This window comes from Ruditapes philippinarum, unplaced genomic scaffold, assembly GCF_026571515.1.
Source record: "Ruditapes philippinarum isolate M1 unplaced genomic scaffold, ASM2657151v2 ctg1929_1_1_1_1, whole genome shotgun sequence".
Classification (NCBI taxonomy): domain Eukaryota; kingdom Metazoa; phylum Mollusca; class Bivalvia; order Venerida; family Veneridae; genus Ruditapes; species Ruditapes philippinarum.
In genome coordinates this window covers 85,892-107,019 of record NW_026854257.1, presented here as the reverse complement: position 1 = coordinate 107,019, position 21,128 = coordinate 85,892, and the positions used below count along the sequence as shown (strand labels likewise).

General features: G+C 29.5%; 1 long non-coding RNA gene across 1 annotated transcript; it reads left to right on the top strand.

Moving 5' to 3' along the window:
- Positions 1–18,555: 18,555 nt before the first annotated feature.
- Positions 18,556–20,031, top strand: LOC132739547 (uncharacterized). Its single transcript, XR_009627022.1, has 3 exons — positions 18,556–18,733; positions 19,285–19,395; positions 19,734–20,031. It is a non-coding gene; the product is annotated as an uncharacterized LOC132739547 (long non-coding RNA).
- The last annotated feature ends 1,097 nt before the right edge of the window (positions 20,032–21,128 follow it).

The window sequence follows — 21,128 nt, the reverse complement described above, 5'->3', positions numbered from 1 at the left end:
TATAAACAGGGAATGAAATATATATATAAAATAATTTAATTACACTTGTCTAAGGCTATGATAACAAAATATTTTAAGCGAAAAAGAGGAGACATTGAACTTGAAGATAAAATTCGTAAAATATCTATACATGGATAAAGTCTTTCTGAATGAGGTCTTTTTGAGTACAAACTCAAACATGATTTGAATAATAAAGAAATAATAAATAACAAAGAATAAGTTTCTATTTCAGTGATATACAATTACATAGTATTTAAAGTGACATTATGCCCATCAACGGTATAAAGTAATTGAACATGTGAAAGTCAAAATAAGTGTACATTTTGTCCTAATTCCTTTGAAATTTATAATATTGTTCACATGAACGATAAAAAAGTCACGTGTCAAAAGAAAATTTCTTTAAATATCAGTCGGGGATTTACCTGTAACATTTAACTTTAAAAAGAGCGGGGCATTTATTTTAACATTAGGTAGATTTATATTTAAGCCTTAACATTTTCCCATATCAGCTGTTGGTAAATCACTATTACAACGGTCAATATTTTCAAATATACATTCTTAAAGGGATACTCAGGCAAATTAATAACAAATATATTAAAATGATCTTATGTACTCAAATCACGCTAAAATAACATTTTTATAGTTCCATATAAATTTTGGGTTTTAAATCGTAAATATATCTATATATATGTTAAAGAAAGTTTAGACGCCGACAGAATCACCGAGTAGTTTTAAAACAAATAATGTGACTTGAATACACCCTGGAAGTTAAATAATTAATATTGTGGATATTGTATGATTGAAACAAGTCTAAGTCATTTATTTGACATATTCTTTAACGTTTCCAGAGTTCACTGTGACAACTATTGTGAAATCTTAACGCTCTAACCTGACCCACGTGGGTCAAGTTAGGAAGCCACCATTTTAGTCCTTATAAGGAGAAAAGTTTTGATCCTGTGACTGCCTAGTGTATTCATTTTGAAGATATTTACAGTATATTGAATGAAAAAAAACAAAAACGAAGAAATGATAAATTTGCCTGTGTCTCCCTGTAAAGCTCAACTTGACAAATGAAAATATGAGCATTATGTCACTTTATGTCAAGAAGTCAAAGACATAATAAAATTGTCTCAGTGCAATTAAAATAAAATTCAATCCTTATTGTAATATACTCGAAAGTTTTAGTTACATTAAACTCTCGGCTAAAGTTGTTTTCGGCTTTTTGGCTAATCTTTTAACCACATTAAAAAGTACATTTTGCCATTTAATCGAAATGGGTACAAATATATACCTTAGAGTAATTGACAGCCAGCTTTATGTAAATCCTTCCACCACAAATTACTAATTCTAAGTTACTTCTTGAAATCAATAATGTTTTCTTTATTTTTTGCGAGCAATTAACTTTGAAAAGAAAAGAGAAAAAAAAACATGTAGGCTGCCCAAATACTTAATGCAGTCAAAATGGAACAAAATGTTTTGCAAATAGTATCTTAACACACAGGTTGAAAAATCATGTAATATAACAAATGTAAATGTGTAATATCATATCAAAAATTATGTGAATAAATGATATCAAATGGTTTACTTTCGGTGTAAATAATCAGTTTTTACTACAATTTAGCTTTTTTGAAATCTTAAGCATGCTATTCATTTAAACTGGTAAGACATATGTAGTTCAAGATAAAATACAGAGTAATGACAGCCAACTTAAAGAAGAGCCTTCCCAGATAAGTTTATTTGCAATTTTATGTTTTAACTCTAAAATCAATAACATTTTCTGGACTTTTAGAAGCAATAAACTCTGAAAAGGTGAGAAATGTCAGCTTCGAAGAAAGTAAATGTCAGTAAGTTTTCCGGAGAGAAGCTTCTTTTTAAATGCGTATGCTACAGATACATAGAGATAGAACGGCTAAATGAAAATTGTAAAATAGATTTATCTAAACCTTGCATTTACTAAAAACGAAAACAAGCATATTAAAAAAGAGAGAAAAAAGAATACCGAAAAAAAAATTCACAGTCACTATGCTCGTCTCTGAGTTATCTTTTTTTATTTTAATATTACATTTAACAAACAGTTTTTTTCTTTTTTAAATAAAAAAAGATAACTCACAGACGAGTATAGTGACTGTGAATTCTTTTCGGTATTGTTTTCTTTTTTCTCTTTTTAATAAGGTTGGTGCAATCACATGAAGTCAGCTACTTTAAAAGCAGAGATTTGCTGACCTTGATAATGAATTATCTGCCTCTAAAAAACGCAAATGTTTCAAATTCAACGACATTTGTTTTTAATTTAAATATTTCCATTATCATACTGTAAGATTAAACAAAGTCTAATCTATCGTGCATCAATATCACTGAATGGCTGTATTGTCAGAAAGGAAAAGAGAAAATAAATAAAGGAGATTAAAGGAAATGGTAATTAAAGAACTGTTGTTCACAAGTTGTTAAAGGTGAGCAAAAAAACGTAATTGTAGTCGTTCGCTGATTTAGACCATTATTCACTAGTATATAATTGAATACATAAATATCATGGTTTAAAAGTATTTATACTACGTTGCTTTTCAACCTTTTTTGTTCCCTTTGTTCGTAGTCAGTAAAATTTCTGACTTGAAACGTTTTTCTTACAGTCAAAGAGTTTAGCAATGAATCATACCTCTTCAAACAATAGAGTACAAGAAGTTCAATTTCAATGAACAAGTATCAAAATTATGACGATAGAATGTTCATATAAATACATGTACCATTTTTACAAGACATAATTGAAGGGCACGCCAAACTAACTGAATAAATTACTCTTATAGGAAAAGCGTCCCTAAACAAATTACCAGCCAATATTAAGTATGTATACACATACCAGATGAGCAGTGCGTTCACTTAATGAATTAATAACATGAATAATTCAACTTAAGAAATAGGATACAGAGCAAATAAGCGGATCAAATTATTATAGTCAGAGTAAATTATCTCAAAGCCACCGAAAATAAACACACATATAATTGAGAAAACACCTCAAAGGGAAGTAATTTCATCAATCTTCATCACTGAAAAGATGACTGGAAACACATCACAGACGTCTGTTTACATTTTATTAACTGGCAACGGACGCTCTATAATAATATGAGTGTCTTTCAGTAGAGATATTAATAGAAACTTTACTTAATGGTCTTAATTTCATAATCAATTTACATTTTATCAAACATTATATGAACAAGAGTTGAACGATACAGCGATCATATGCATACCAATATTTTTCCGATGTTCCTTTTTATATGATTTTGAGCATTAGATCAATCAGGGTCATTTGACTATAAGAATAAATGTCCATTTAATTGTTTTTCGACATTATGAAAATTGGATATATCAACATCACTCCATTGTATGAGTTTTATTCATATGTGTCCTGTTCTAAAAACAAAAAGAAATTTTAACAAGTAATTACAATCGCAAGCAGGTCTGATGCCAGACATATTATGAAATATGACTCATTTTACTAAATCCTTACTTTGCAATGCAACATTACAACAAAATAATTATGCTTCTATTTTGAAAAAGTATGATCAGGTATGATTGAAAAAAGTGTAACAACTGCAGAAAGTTCTGTTTTCCACTAAAACTTTTATATATACATGAACATAAGCTGAAACTTATGTAAATTATTTCAATTTTAGTTGTGCATTTATTGCTTATATATGTACAAGATAATTTCTCTTCGATTTGGCGCCTTTATTTACTTCTTTATACAGTTACAGGGGAAATATAACAACACATTTTCTTGATACTTTAATTTCCGATGTAAATTTTTTGTAATTGTCTTTCTAACTTTAAGGAAAATAATTCGGAATAAGATTTAATTGTCGTTTGATTAAATTGCAGTTTAATTAATTGATCAAATTTCGATAATTGTAAAATGGGTCGTATTGCTACAGCATTCCAGAATTTATCTTTCCACATTTAACATTTGTTGTAATTACTTTATATAACGTGTAAAAATTATTGTTTGAATTTTAAAAAAGTATACTTCAAAAATGCTTAAATTAAATAAACATGATAGATAATTGCCTTCAAAGCGAATGACGCATGCACAAAGTCATTGCTAAACGGATAAAACCCTACATATACTTAAGGACAATGAAAACGCACGGTCAGGATAATGGCATTTTAACAAGGAAAATATATTTCTTTTAAATATTTGTTCAAAGATTCATAAAACCGAATGTATTCCGGTTATTTTGATACCAAAGTTATGAAAATTGATTGCAATTTAATGAAGTTATTGCATAATAAAGACAGTACCCGAAATATCAAAAGTAACACTTTTGGCTAATTGTGATAAGATCACAACGGAAAACAAATTGAACTAGTTCATAGTTACTTAATGAAATGAAATTATTTATTTTTTTAAACTGATAATTATTAACTTGTTTTTCACAAATTTTTAGAAATGTTAGACACAAATGAGCAATATTGAACTATACCAATTGCCAGTTTTAGAAATCTTAAAAGCTGACATGGAAATTGCATATACAAAATGTTCACACTTTTCCATTATAAAAGGTACTAAATTTCAACACTTCTGAAGACTTTGTAGCAAATTATATGCAATGGTTCTACAAAGAAATAACTGCTGGGTAGATTTAGGACAGATTCAGTCTGGTCTATCTTACAAAAAAGCACCAACCGTTTTGGTGTCCATCGGTCTACAATTTCTCGGCTTCACCAGCGTTTTTGCACTACACTACTGGCCGAATGGCGTCATGTTCCACAGGCGACTATCCGCACCGTACGGTCTATGAGGCGACGATGTACATCTGTACGAGACGCTGATGGAGGACATTGTTGTTTTTTTAAGATCCCGACGGTGGCATTACGAATAGACATTTATGAGTGACTTTGTTTTGGATTTTCATTTTGGTTTTTGCCTTAGTTAAGTTTGCATTATTGTCATGAAAAAGTGTGATTTTGGGATTTTCACCTTAGGTTCTTCGTCTTACTGGTGTACATTAGATTTTAAACATTTTGAATTATTTTCAGTTGTTAAGTTTGCGTTTTGTATTAAAGTTATGATATATATCTAATGGAGTCGATAGTGTTTTGTTTTTATGTAATTAAATGCATTTAGTGCGGGCGTGCGTTTTCATTGTCCTTAAGTATAAAATAGCAAAATTGTATTTTGTTCCGGAAAATTGTATTCTGTTTATGTATGTGTGTTAAATAACAGAGACATTCTATGCTACAACCTTTTCGGAAATCAACCATTTAACAATGAAGACAATATAATTTTACGGTTGATAAATTTTATAAAACATTTCACAAGATATAGATTTATACCCTTTAATATCAAGTGAGTATCCCAATGTATGGATATTCAGGTGTATAGAAGATTAAATGAACATATTTTTAATCTCTATTAAATTTTTCATTTTTAACACTTGAAAGTGATTCCTCGTCAGTTGTTTGATACGATATGAATAAAAAGTAAAACTCGGCCTAAAAATGTTATGATTAGCATTTATATGTATATATATTTTCATAAAGGCCATTTCACTTCGTATTAAATGAATAAGAATACAGAAGTAATAACTTCTGTTTTATGGAAAGGGGTCGCTTAAATGAGTTTAGAGTAGTCATATTTGTTTGAATTATTGTTATGCATTATTTTCGGATGGACATTCATTGTTAACAGTCGAAATACATTTTTCGTGTCTTGATAGCCAAAGTACAGAAACGGATCATAATAAAACAACGTCAAGTCAGTTTATAAAGCCGCCGAAATGGAGGAATAACCTCTCTTCTGAGGTTGTCCTAAATTTAGATGAAAAAGACCTCAAATCGATTGATCTATCCTTAAATGAACTAAACGGTGAAATATCAAAAAAAAATCAACATAATTTCAGAAAAAAATGCAGACCTCTTTAATCATTCGGCATTTAAGACTTTTCCGTCAAAACCTCCTTTAAACGATGATCATTTTTTAAATAAAACATCTAACAAACAAAAAACAAACCAATGGTTCGGGCCTCAATGTAATAAAGCGAGACGTAAATACAACCGCGCAACGAAAAAATGTACAGCTTGCATAAGAATGACCTATATAAATCAGAACTAAATCGTGCCGCCAGATTTTATAAACAAACAATGAATACATATATACGTCAGCATAAAAACACGAAACGAAACGTAAATTAAGAGAAATGCATTCTAAAAAACCGAAAGATTTTTGGAAAAATTTTGAACAATTTGAATAATACATGTCCTAATAATACTACGCCAGATATCAATGAATTTTATAATCACTTTAAAAAAAGTAAATTCCGACCCCGATTATGATGATTGTATACAAACTAATCAAGCGGAACCAAATATAACTATAGATGACAGTATTTTGAACGCGCCCATTACAGAAATTGAAATATTAAAAATGATAAACAAATGCAATAATTCCAAAGCAGCTTCACCGCAAGATTTCATTTATAATGAATATATTAAAACTACTAAGTCCATTTTGACACCAATTTACATTAAATTTTTTAATAAAATTTTTGATACTGGGATTTTATCTGAAAAATAGCTTATCGGCACTATAATGCCAATCTACAAGAAAAAAGGTTCACAATTAGACCCAGGAAATTATCGTCCAATCACAATATTAAGTTGCCTTGGGAAAATATTCACTGCCATATTAAACGAACGCATAAACTCTTTCTTAAGTAAATTAGATATCCTTAAAAAAAATCAGGCCAGTTTCAGATCTGGGTTTTCAACCACAGACCACATTTTTACTCTTAAATTTCTCATTGACACCCTTAAATCACAAAAGAAAAAATTGTTTTGCTCGTACATAGACTTTTCGGCCGCTTTTGACAAAATTTGGCGTGTAGGATTATGGAACAAACTGCTTAAAAACGGAATAAACGGGAAACTATTTAATGTTATTTTCAATATGTATGCAAATATTAAATCATGTGTATCTTTAAACGGCAATATTTCCCCCTTTTTCAAAAGCATGTGTGGGGTACGTCAAGGGGAAAATTTGTCCCCCGTTCTCTTTTCAATATATTTAAATGACCTTGAAGAATATCTTAATAGTAATAACGCAGGAATAGAACTTAAACGAAAACATGGAAGCATCGATGTGTATCTGAAAACTTTTATACTATTATATGCAGGCGATACTGTTATTGTAAGTGAAGACGAAAAAACTTTTCAAAACATGTTAAATGATTTTCACCAGTATTGTAAACAATGGAAATTGACAATTAATATGCAAAAGACTAAGATCATTATTTTTGGAACCAGTAGACCTGGAAATTACATGTTTACCTTAAGTGGCGAAAAAATAGAAATTGTTAATGAATATAAATATCTGGGCGTTCTTTTTTCATCATCGGGTAGTTTTTTAAAAGCGCGAAAACAGTTAATAATTCAAGCTAAAAAGGCATTACATATCCTATATATGCGTATAGCTAACATTGACTTACCAATTGACGTACAGATAAAGCTTTTCGATCAAACAATTGTACCTATACTAACATATAACTGCGAAGTTTGGGGCTTTGAAAATTTGGATTTAATCGAAAGGGTTCACACCGACTTCCTCCGCAAAATAACAAACAGCAAAAAAAGTACGCCCCTTACATGCTATATGGTGAGCTAGTCGTTATCGCTTGAAATAGTCATTAAAACAAGAATAATAAATTATTGGTGTAAACTTCTTATGGGCAGTGAGTCTAAAATTTCAAGGCAATGTTATGAGTTTATGTTGAATCCAGAAATTAATTACAAATGGTTAAATTATGTAAAAAATATTCTTGATTTTACCGGAAATACTAACTATTGGATCAACCAGAAAATTTTCACTTTAAAGAACGTAGCAAATTAATAAAAAAGAACATACTTGACCAGTTTAATACAGAAAATTCAACGAGAATTTAGCAAACTCATCGAAAGGAACAAACTATAGGTTATTTAAATCTGATATTAAATTTGAACCATATTTAAATATATTACCCCCAAACAAATAAAAGACTACAGAATTCCATTTTAGAAACAGGTAATCATAGATTGCCAGTAAAACAGGCAGGTGACGAAATTTCACTACCATATGAAGACAGAAAGTGCTATTTATTGTTCACTAAATGACAGTGGGTGACAGAATTCCACTATACTTTCTTAAATGTCCCTTTTTTACTGATGAAAGAATTGATAATATATTCCGAGAAGTTCTATAATAGGACAAATGTAATCCAAATTAGGGAACTTATGTCCGCAGGAATCATTAGTGTCCTTTAATAATCTGAGTTACTTTCTTACACTTGATAATAATTTTTTCCGAAATACTTGTCCCTAGAGAATATTATTATGTCAGTCACTACCCAGGTATCATATGCATGTTTAAATCCAACCGTGTTTTGTTTTCGCCGTTGTAATCTTCAAGCAGACGGTTTTTTTATTTTATTTTTGATAAATACAGATTCACTATCGTTCCGTACTTATTACTATTTGTCATTTAATGTTTATTTATTTTCTCTATCACTTAAATACCAGGTAGCATGGTAATATCTATTGTTACCGTTTCTAAATATCCCAGTCAATGAACATACGTTTTTCCACTAATGTTTTTCTCGTGGTATAATTCTCCCAACATATCCACTAGTCAATGAAATACCTTTCCTTGATCACATTTCACATGCATCCCAATTCTCGTAACATTATTTTGTTTTCTTATCACGCTTTACCCGTGCTACCCCAATTCTCCCAACGTGGCCTATTTTACCATTTAAATTACAGATAATGAATTATTAACAAGGGTCTACATAGTTGTTTAAATATTGTGTAAATTGCATTGAATGTTAATTTAATGATACATAATTAACCATATTAGATATTTCAATACATCATGTACACAATTTTTTTTACAAAACTTAATGACGAATATAATTTTTAATTTACAAAAATCTTAGTAATCATATAATTAAAAATACAAGACAAATCTAATTACAAAGTATAAATAAGTATTATTAAAATAAATAGTAAAATTAAAAATTAAGTAATATATAATTATTAGTTAATGTTTAAAAACAAAACTAAAGATAAGAATAATATAAATACAAAAAGAAATAAATATCAGTTATATTCTATTATTTGATACATATAATACATAAAATAATATATAATAAACGAAGTGAATAAATTCTATAAACCATTTTTTAGTATAGTTCAAGTAAAGAAAACACCTCAATAAAGAATGATAATAAGGTTAAAATTATAAAATAATCATATTTAATAAATATAATATAATTTTTATAATAATTAAAATCATATAATAATTATTAAACTTTGTATTTATCTGTCCCCATCTATTTACCCATATTTCAATATTAAACAAAATGAATCATGCTATTACATGTCTGTAATCTGATATTAATAAAAGAAATTGTTGTTGAAACATTACTTACAAAAGAATAAAACAAATTCTAAATTTGTTTGTGTTTTTTTTTTCTTCACATTAATGTGTTTATAAGACTTTAATACATGTTCCCGATTCATGATATTACGGTGAGTATCAAAGGCAAGTAATATTATTCACTATAACTGTCTCAATTTAATACTGTCATTCTTTGTCATCAGTAATTACTGATTATTGCACCCATCATGACAATGAAATTCAATAAGTCTATTCCGGAACGGATTCTTCCGCTCGTTGTAGAACATTTAATTCCCTCATTCTAAATATTTTTGTATCTTTTGCTCATTCTTTTACAGTTAACGGAACGATGATTTTATATTTTCTTTACATACTCGTACTTCTAAATAAACGGTCACCTAAACCTGGTAAAATGTTAGGAATCTTAAAAGACCATTTGGTATTAATTCATACTTATTTTAATGTTGTATTGTGTTTTTTTATAGATAGATAGATTTATTTCGGTAAAGGAAGCATATACATAGTTGACAATATAACATAGGATAAAATAATGAGTATTATTAAATACTATATCACATACGAGTAAAACTATGACATGCTCACCAAAACCAAGGATAACACAAAAAAGGGCAAAAAAGCTCTTATTTCCATTGTGGTCCTTTGTATTGGCGGCATGACATAGAGAGGCAAACCTTAATATAATCATGTTTAAAAATACTAATAAATCATAAAAATGTATATCACAGTCAAATCTTGAGTTAATGATACTCCTGTTTACAGCTAGTATTTAAAACACATTACCAAAATTGTAATAAGATAAATGGCAGACATTTAAAATCCTGAGCCGAAATATGTAAAAACATGTTTAAAATTTTTTTTTAAATACTGTTCATAAGATGACTTTTGATGGCAACCTTAAAACTTTGTAACCTGTTGATTTCCGTTAACTTTACAGGTAAATCATTCCATAATTTAATACCAGAGAAAGCAAATGATTTAGAACCCTGGCATTTGACCTTAGGTAGACAATATCCACCCTTTTGACTAAGTCTTGTACTATAATTATGAATGGAATCTTGTGAAATAAAGTGTTCAGACATGTAATCCGGAGATAGGCCATTTTTTATATTAAAAACATGACAACATTATCTGTTCAACTCTTTTGTGGACCGGTAACCAGTTAAGGGACTTAAAGTGGGATGGGTCAATGTGGGCTCTAGAGTCCAAGTCAAGTACAAATCTCATTATTTTGTTTTGACAAGTTTGTAACTTATTTTTTAAAGACTGTGTCAAGCTATTATACCAAACAGAGCATGCGTAATCATAGTGACACTGAATAAGAGACATAACCAGAAGTTTCTTGGTATGCTTTTGAATCATAAAGAAACACACACAAAGCCACATTTCTGTTCTATTAGAGTCATAATATCGCCTGTAGAAATTCTAGAATAACAGTTCTTTTAAGTAAACAATTGTAACCACAAGCAATCAATTAACAGTAAAAGTCGCTCAATCTTAGGACAATGTGTAATCTTTGGATGAATGGCTTCATTGTCGCAGATGAAAGGACATGGTAATTAAAAGATTGTTGTCCAGAAAATTGATATATTTAGCACTAAAATGTGCACACAATACGAGAGCATTTTTGTAAGACTAGTTTCCTGAATGTCCTATAATGCCGAATTGAGTTAACTATACATCCAAAAGGAGAGTCCCTAAGCGGATTCCTAGTCCATATTTGGTATGTATACATATACCAGATGAGCTTTATGTGCACTAAAGTAAGTAAGAACATGAATAATTTTACTTAATTTGAAAACGTACAAAACAGCAGAACTAATAATTGTAGAAAAGGAACGCTAGTTCTTAGCAGTAGAAAGAGTAGACAGACGGATTCTTAAGAAAACACCTCAGGGTAAGAAATGTCAATCTAGGTCGGGTAGGGTAGGTTAGGATAGGGTAGGCAGGTTGATTTTAAGCTGAATAGAAAGTGTTTTACTACCTGACATGGACTTGCATACTACCTTAGCTTTGAACTGTGACCATGAAACATTGTTAAATCAAAAATACTTTAATTTGAAAACAAGTTGGACATATTCCTTAAAACCGAAATGCACTGTTCCGATGAGAATTTATATAATACATTTTATGGTGGTTCAAGTTAAAAGTTTACATATAATGAGTTAAACAGTAATAAGATATAAATGTTTAAGACAAACTGTAATTGTGTATTTTTTGTCCTAGAAAATCCCAGTTTATGGCTTATATTGTTAAATAGCACTGACAATCATGATCGTACATCTTACATGTACATGGTTTAAGTACATTATACATATATCTTTAAAAAACGATATCGAACTGTTTTAATTGAAGACATGGAGTTTGCGGATTTCGCTTCTAGCTGTTATGTGTTGTTTTTATTTTGTTTTTGTCTTTTTGTTGAGTGGGAACGTGTTGTTCTGTTTTATTATATAAGTCATAAGCCTTCAATGACATACATATATGTACTAGAACATATTCCAGACGGAAATATTAGAATGAGAAAAAACAGCGGAACTGTAAAATAATTGTGATAGTATATTTCGGCAGTTCCTTGATAACAGTAATTATTTTACGAGGAGACAAAATAATATGCACTAAAACATAATCACAAAGACAATAAAATATTTGATAGCTTCGTAATACAAATCGGCAAATTTCTTTTTCTTTGTGTATCTTTGATTGTGCCATTATGATTTTTCAACTATAAAATCAATTTACATGGGATCATGCAATAACAAAGATGGCTTATGTTCTTTCTCTTCTCATTTATCTTATTTCAGACAATGTATTTCACTAAATGCTGTTTTGATATTTTACAATCATTTCAATTCAATCAAAAATAAAACTATACACAGTTAAATTATTTTCCAGTATATTAAAATATATGCCAATGAAATATTAGAAAACTGTTTTAGTATTTTCCCATGTAAATACAGTATTTTAGTAAAAGCATGATATGACAACTCAAACGAAATATAAACCCACATCTAGAATGTAAATTGTTTAACAAGAATGTATGCATCTTCCGTATATATATAATAGTTTTAAAAATCGGAATATTTTTTTTGTGTTGGATATGACACTTTAACGTTCAAATAATGAACCTACATATATATCTGAGTACACGTCTAGGACAAAGTAAACTTTTCTTCTCCTGTGGTGTTGCGATGTAAGACTTTATTTTCGTTTTAAACTTTTAAAATGGTTACACATACATAATTTACTTTAAAAGACAAGATAATTGACACTCAGCCAGCTGTAGGTAAGTTTTCTTACAAGATACGTTCAGCTTAAAATCGATAACGTTTTCTGGTATTTTGTGAACAAGAAGGCAAAATATTTCGACTTTAACAACGTCATTGGCAGAACTTTTAAATGTCTAAAATTCCAAAAAAAGAGGAAACTCTCATATTAAACAGAATTCACTTCTCATGTCTTTCTATTTAAATGGCATTTCATTAATTCAATGAAAAAAATTATATTTATTTTATAAACAAAATAGATTTCTTATTATATCATTGTTTTACTTTGCAAATTGTTATTTGAATACTTATATTATTATCAAATGAATAAGAAGTAACTATATCCACTTCTTAGTGGGCTGCTCTTAGCATTAAATAAATGTTCAAAACTAAATGTTTCTTTGTTTTTGCCAAACCCTGATGGATTACTTAAAAGAAGTAAACTTGTTTTCTTAGATTTAACTAACTCACTCTTACCAACACTTTTTATGCCAATTTACAACAGTGTTCGGCGCTGTATGACCAGTAATGCGTCATTGTCGCCGTTAAATTCAAGCAAAAGACACAAACAGAAGCGGCAACTCGATAAGACGACACAAAAGAGCATCAACGATGATTTGGCGCACACTTCCGCATATCGTTCCGTTGTTTTTGTAAGAGTATGTTTTATGTTTTTGCAGAGGTCGCCGATGCGCAGAAACGATGGACAGAACAGAACACCTTCGACTGACGTGTACACCTTTAAACGCGTTTCATTTTTGGTCTTTATCAGAAATAAGAAATGAAACAGAAGATGTCATATGGCAACTGTCCAGTGTTTAGTCCGAACCTACAACAATATCTCGAAAAAAGATTTCCATCTGTTTCTGAATTCCAAATTTCACCATTTTTATGTTTATATGTTGAATTCTGCTTAAGCCGGTGCTAGGGGCGTTGACGATAGTTTGCACTTGACAGTACCGTCCATAAACAGACTCAATCAAACCGAGCCTGCAACATTTTCAATTTTTCTGTGTTGAGCTTTCTATAGGGATTCTTCTTTTCTCTATTTTGTCAAACAGCCTCTATTGTGTCCCTTGAAACTCTGCTTCGAGACAAACTAAATTATTCCAAAACAGACCTCCGTGTCAAAGTAGTTAAAAGTTGTCGCAAAAGGCTTTTGTACATGAAATCAGGTACTGTGTTCCTTCGCCACAAGTTAGCATGCGGCCTTCGTGGTCTATTCCTACGCACCAAAACTCAAAACCGGTGTTAAACAGCCGATGAATAACGCATTGACAAGACAATATTATTTCTTAATTGAAGTATCTAAATAATCAATATAAATACAGTTTTATTTTCTTAGATACATTCATATTTGAACACACCTTGAACGAATTTAAAATCACAATGTAAGTGTGCAAGCACATGTATATGTTCAAAATAAGGTGAAACAAGAGTATTTTGCCTAATTCAATAAGACTAAGTAGACCTTATGTTTCCGCTTCGAAATGGCAGTTTTAGGTCTAGGAAAATAAACAAACCTATAATTGAGAAGACGTCGCAGAGGAAAATAGCAATCAATCTTCGTAATTGATACCGGCAGCTAGCACCTCCGTGATGTTTGTTGGCAATTAACGTGGAAACAGAATGCATTATAACAATACTTTTTTCCCTGGTCAGTGCTTTAGAATTTCCCTTATTAGATATTTGCTGACAAAGTTGAATGTTATTACTCATTTTCAAGTGATTGAGGAATTTTCAATTTGTTGAAGATTCTGTAAATTCTTATTTGATCATAATCATGGCAACGTTCTTTAAACTTTGCAACAACACTGAAATGTGCAATACACGAGTTGTACGAAATTAACTAATTTACAACAATATCTACGGAGCCTTTCCAAATGGAGTTCACACTTTGAAATGTAAAATTGTTATAACAAGTGTAAAATGATGAATATATATATAAAAAGATGAAACAATTTCGAAGAGTGTTTCCTCTTCAATTTTACAATAATAGACATATAAACAGAGAATGAAATATATATAAAATAATTTAATTTCACCTGTCTTATCCTATGATAACAAAATATTCTAAGCGAAAAAGAGGAGACATTGAACTTGAAAGAAAAAATTCGTAAAACATCTATACATGGATAAAGTCTTTCTGAATGAGTTTGTTTTTAGTACAATCGTTTTTTAGTAATTCAAACATGATTCAAATAATAAAGAAAATATCCTAGGTTTCTATTTCAGTGATATATAATTATATAGAATTTAAAGTGACATTATGTCCATCTAACGGTATAAAGTTATTGAACATGTGAAAGTCAAAGTAAGGGTACATTTTGCTCTAATTCCTTTGAAATTTATAATAAAGTGCACCTGAACGATATATAACTCACGTGTCCAAAGAAAATTTCTTTAAATATCCATCGTAACATTTAACTTTAAAAAGAGTGGGGTAGTCTTTTTTAACATTAGGTAGATTTATATTTTATCCCTGACATTTTCCCATATCAGCTGTTGGTCAATCATTATTACAACGATCAATCTTTTCAAATATACATTCTTAAAGCTCAACTTGACAATGAAAATATGAGCATTATGTCACTTTATGTCAATTCGTCAAAGAAATAATAAAATTGTCACAGTGCAATTTAAATAAAATTCTATCCTTATTGTAATATACTCGAAAGTTTCAGTTGCATTAAACTCTCGGCTAAAGTAGGTTTTTACTTTTTGCCTAATCTTTTATAGCCAACTGTATGTAAATCCTTGCCTTTACTAAGTTATCTCTTGAAATTAAAAATAGTTTCTATATTTTTTGTGAGCAATTAACTCTCAAAAGAAAAAAACAATAACATTCAGGCTGCCAAAATACGTACTGCAGTCAAGATGGAACAAAATGTTTTGCAAATACTATCTTTTCACACAGGTTGATGAATCATATAATATAACAAATGTAAATGTATGATTCCATATCAAAAATGATGTGAATAATTGATATCAAATGGTATACCCTCGGAGTAAATAAACAGTTTTTACTACAATTTAGCTTTTTTGAAAGCTTAAGCATGCTATTCATTTAAACTGGTAAGACATATATAGTTCAAGATAAAATACAGAGTAATGACAGCCAACTTAAAGTAAAGCCTTCTAAGATAAGTTTATTTGCAATCTTATGTTTTAACTCTAAAATCAATAACATTTTCTGGACTTTGAGAAGCAATACACTCTGAAAAGGTGAGAAATGTCAGCTTCGAAGAAAGTTAATGTCAGCAAATTTTCCGGAGAGAAGCTTCTCTTTAAATGTGTATGCTACAGATACTTAGAGATAAAACGTCTAAATGAAAATTGTACAATAGATTTATCTGAACTTTGCATTTTCTAAAAACGTGATCACAGAAAAAAGCATACTAAAAAAAAAGAAAAAAGAAAACAATACTGAAAAAAAGTCACAGTCACTATACTCCTATGTGAGTTCTCTGTTTTTTTATTTAAATATTTCATGTAACAAACATATTTTCTTTTTTTTTCTTTTATATATATTAGAAATTGATTATGAATTATCTGCCTCTAAAAAGCAAAGGTTTCAGACTCAACGAATTTTGTTTTCAATTTAAATATTTCCATTATCATAAATCATGTAAGATTAAACAAAGTTGAGGCATTTATCTAATCTATCGCGCACCAATATCTCTGAATGGCTATATTGCCAGAAAGGAAAAGGGGAAATAAATAAAGAAGATTAAAGGAAATGATAATTAAAGAACTGTTGCTCACAAGTTGTTAACGGTGAGCAAAAAACGTAATTGTAGTCGTTCACTGATTTAGATCATTATTCACTAGTTTATAGGTGAATAATAAATGTCATGGTTTAAAAGTATTTATATTACGTTGATATTCAACCTTTGTTTCCCTTTGTTCAAATAAAAGTAAACATTTTTGTTCAACAATATTTGTAAATAAAAAGTTTACCACAAGTAATATATTTAGTAGTCAGTAACATTTCTGAATTGAAACGTTTTTCTTACAGTCAAAGACTTTAGCAATGAATCATACCTCTGCAAACAACAGAGTACAAGAAGTTCAATTTCAATGAACAAGTATCGAAATCATGTTGATAGAATGTTCATATAAATACATGTACCATTTTACAAGATATAATTGAAGGGCACGCCAAACTGAATAAATTACTCTTATAGGAAGAGCGTCCCTAAACAAATTACCAGCCTATATTAAGTATGTATACACATACCAGATGAGCAGTGCGTTCACTTAATGAATTAAGAACATGAATAATTCAACTTATAAGGAATAGGATACAGAGCAAATAAGCGGATCAAATTATTATAGTCAGAGTAAATTATCTCAAAGCCACCGAAAATAAACACACATATAATTGAGAAAACACCTCAAAGGGAAGTAATTTCATCAATCTCCATCATTGAAAAGGTGACTGGAAACACATCACAGAAGTTTGTTTACATTTTAAAAAATGGCAACGAACGCTCTTTGATAATGTGAGAGATATAAATAGGAACTTTAGTGAATGGTCTTAATTTCATAATAAATTTACATTTTATCAAACATTATATGAACAAAAGTTGAACGTTACAGCGATCATATGCATAACGATATTTATTCCGATGTTCCTTTTTATATGATGTTGAGCATGGGGTCAATCTGTGTCGTTTGACTAAAAGAATAACTGTTGAAAATATCAAAAAATATATCCAGTGTTGGAAAAGAAGGGCTTTAACACCTATTGGTAGAATAACTGTTGTAAAGTCACTGTTACTTCCTTTATTAACTAACTTGTTTATATCACTTCCAAATCCAAATTCTCAGATGTTAAAGGAAATAAGTAATATGTTTTATGATTTTGTGTGGCAAGGTACACCAAAGATTAAATCTTCTGTATTGGTGAAGAATATGTAAATGGTGGTCTAAAAATGATTGATGTATGTGCTTACATTAAAAGTTTAAAACTTTCATGGTTAAGAAGAATTGTATCATCTGAATGTGATAAATGTTACACTATTTTAGATAACTTTTTAGATATTAAGAAGCTATTTAATTGTGGAAAGTTATATACAGCATATATATATAACATTTTGAAAAATTCATTTTGGAAAGATGTTTTAGGTGCTTATGTAGATTTTGTAGAAAAAACACCGATTATTTCTATGGAAATGTTGTTACAAATGCCTCTGTTCTATAACCAATATATTTTGATGGATAGAAAACCTATTTTTATAAAAACATGGTATGATAAAGGTATAATGTTTATCAAAGATATTATGAATGTGAATGGTATTTTCCTTGAAAGGAATAAATTGGAAGCAAGATTAGGTATTAAAGTAAACTTCATTTACTATGAATTAATTACAAGTGCTGTCAAGAAATACAGAAGTGTATTAAGTTTAAAGTTATGTGATAATTATGAAATTGCTTCCTATTCTCCCATTATATGTTGTTATTTAAAGCCTATACTACTTTGTGTTAAAGGTACATCAGACATGTACAATATATACTTAAAAAATGATGATATTCCAACTTGTCAGACTAAATGGAACACTTGCTTTCAATTAGGTCAATCTGACTGGAATAAAATACATAGTTGGGGTTTTGACATTACCAATGATTCTTACTTGCAATGGTTTCAGACAAGACTAACACATAGAATAATATCTACTAATTACCTTCTTTTGAAAATGAATTTATCTGTTACAAGTATGTGTACTTTTTGTAAATCAGAACATGAAACATTGTTACACCTATTTTGGGAATGCTCATTAGTCAAAATATTGATTACAGAAATTATTAAAATTATTAGGAATCATGATGCTTTATTTGATATTAATAGGGCCCGTAAGTCTCGTTTACTTTCACTTTCGATTTACCACTTCCGGGTACATCGGCAGACTTATTTACCGTTACGCATATAGGTAACCCGAAGAACTCGAGAGATATAGAAGTTAAATTTGTTTCGGTCCTCTTCAGATTTGAAGGAATGGAAAGCACGGGTCAAAAAATGCAGGTAGGTCAATTATCTGACGGAAAAACGAGGGATTTATAAAGTTTAATAAAACTAGTTTATTTTCGGATAGTGACAATTGTTTCGGATGTTTTGTCAAGTTAGTGAATTCTAGTTGTTTAGCGTTTAGTATTGTTTTAAAACTACTGATGTGAGAAATTTATTCAAACCATTTTAACTTATTGAAATAAACAATGGAGAAACACTTTAATTCTAGTGTATATTAAAGTTATACAAAATTCGGACATTGCACAGTAATTCGGATATTTCTTCCCTTCCATTTTATCAAGATTTCAATTACTTACATTAGTATAATAAAACCCAGGTCCCAAGTAAGAGTTTTGATTATTAAATAAAAATTAGATGGATAGATCATAGATTTATTAAAAGTTTAATAGTATTGTTCCATTTCTAACTATGGAGAAAAGTATCAAGGCACTAACACTTCTTTTTTTTATTCTCTTCCCTTTATAATTATATATACATGTTAATATGGTACCTAGCAAATTATGATTGAATTAAAAAAAATTTAATATTTGAATAAATCATTTCAGATGTGTAGACAGGGAGGTAATATGACAAGTATAGAATATACAGTTGTTCACTATGGACCATTAATCAACTGTTTGCACTGCCTATGATCCTGAAATATCTATACATCAAAGGTAAATACATGTAAAATAATTGTTTAATTTTTAGTTGAGATCGGAGAGATAAACAATTATCAAAATATTTTAATAATTTTGATTTCTTTGCATGATAATTGATAAGTAAATAAAACATGAAAAACAGTCATGTTTCACATTCAAGAAGATCAATATTTTTGACTGTTATATATTATGTGTTGTTGTTTATCTTTAATGTTTATTTACTTCAAATATGAAATTTAATCATGACTAGCTTATTTAGACTAATGTAAATATCATTTCTAGTGTTTTACTCAGTGAAAAATAGTCAGGTCTTACACTTGTAACAACATAGTTATTGATTTTTCATTATGCAGATAAAAAGGAAAAAGATGAAGGAGAATTTGTCCATGAAGACCTTTATTGCAACTACCATCTTCCAGTTCCTTAATTTGAGAATGATATCAGAGAACACACAGTTACAGTGAAATATTAGTTTAATATAAGCCATTGAGATAAGTCAAATGTACTTTCCTGAAGAAGATGAATGACATCCAGCACAAAAATCTTAATGTAAAAGAGTATGATTTTATGTTGTTTGACACTATGATTCCATAATCTTGTTAACTTGTTAATGTCACAATGATAGAAACAGAGTAAAATATCCACATTTCATTGCAGTTTTAAGTATTAAAACTACATGTAGATAGTTACTCTATATATACCAAAGTAGAAAACACACCAGAGATTAGGAATTTTCATGGAATCACAGTAAAATCATATGTCATTATGGACATTAAATGACTATGAAGTAAAGATGAAAAAGAAATAGCAAAAAAAAATACATATCATCTACTACTAATATTGTGAGGTAATCATTGACAAGCTCACAAATTTGCATTCAAAGCTTTGATATCAAGCTGACCATTTTTCAATTAGAATATGATTTATAACTCTATGATAATTTGTTCATGTTAATTTTCAAAGTCTTTACATTTGTAAAGGAAATATTCTTATTCTTGTATCAGTAGACATTCACAGTGTAAAGTTACACTGTCTAAATAACTAATAATAATTTCCAGTGCTTTCCTGAAATTTTTCTTCCACTGGAATATCAGTGTGATATATATGCTAAGCAGTGCACTATAAATTGTGTAAAAATAAAAGTTTATCAAACTTATGAACTGTTTTTTGTTTCTACTATTTGGCATATATTTATAGCAGTACTTGATCATAAGGGTTCATCTGCAAAATAAGTGTCACTGTGTACTTTAATTCTCTAACAGCAATGGCTAGATTGCTTGAATATGCAGGCATTGACTAATTTAAATACTATGCATGTCATTTGAATTTTGTCTGTCCTGAAATCGAAACAGACACTATCTAAATAATGTTGATGAAAAGTTCTTGACAGCTCTTCAATGACTACATTTACACATATGTACATGGACAGAAGTTAAAAGCATTGTGTGGTTTTTAAAACATTGACTATTTTGAAACAGTCCCAATCGATATATTAATGTATCAGTGATGTAATTGTTGTGTATCAAGTGCAAACCCTAAGTGTTGCATGTTTTGTATAGATAATTCACTTTTGGTCAAATGTCAACAGGTTCAATACATTATAAAACAGGTGATTTGCAACCCAAAGAAGTATATGGTATGTAATAACTGCCCCTCTGATACTAAAATCATTCAAGGAATGCAGAATTGCAAGTCTTCTCCAATTTTGTGATTAAGAGACAGACTTGGGCTTTCAAGAGCTAGCAAGC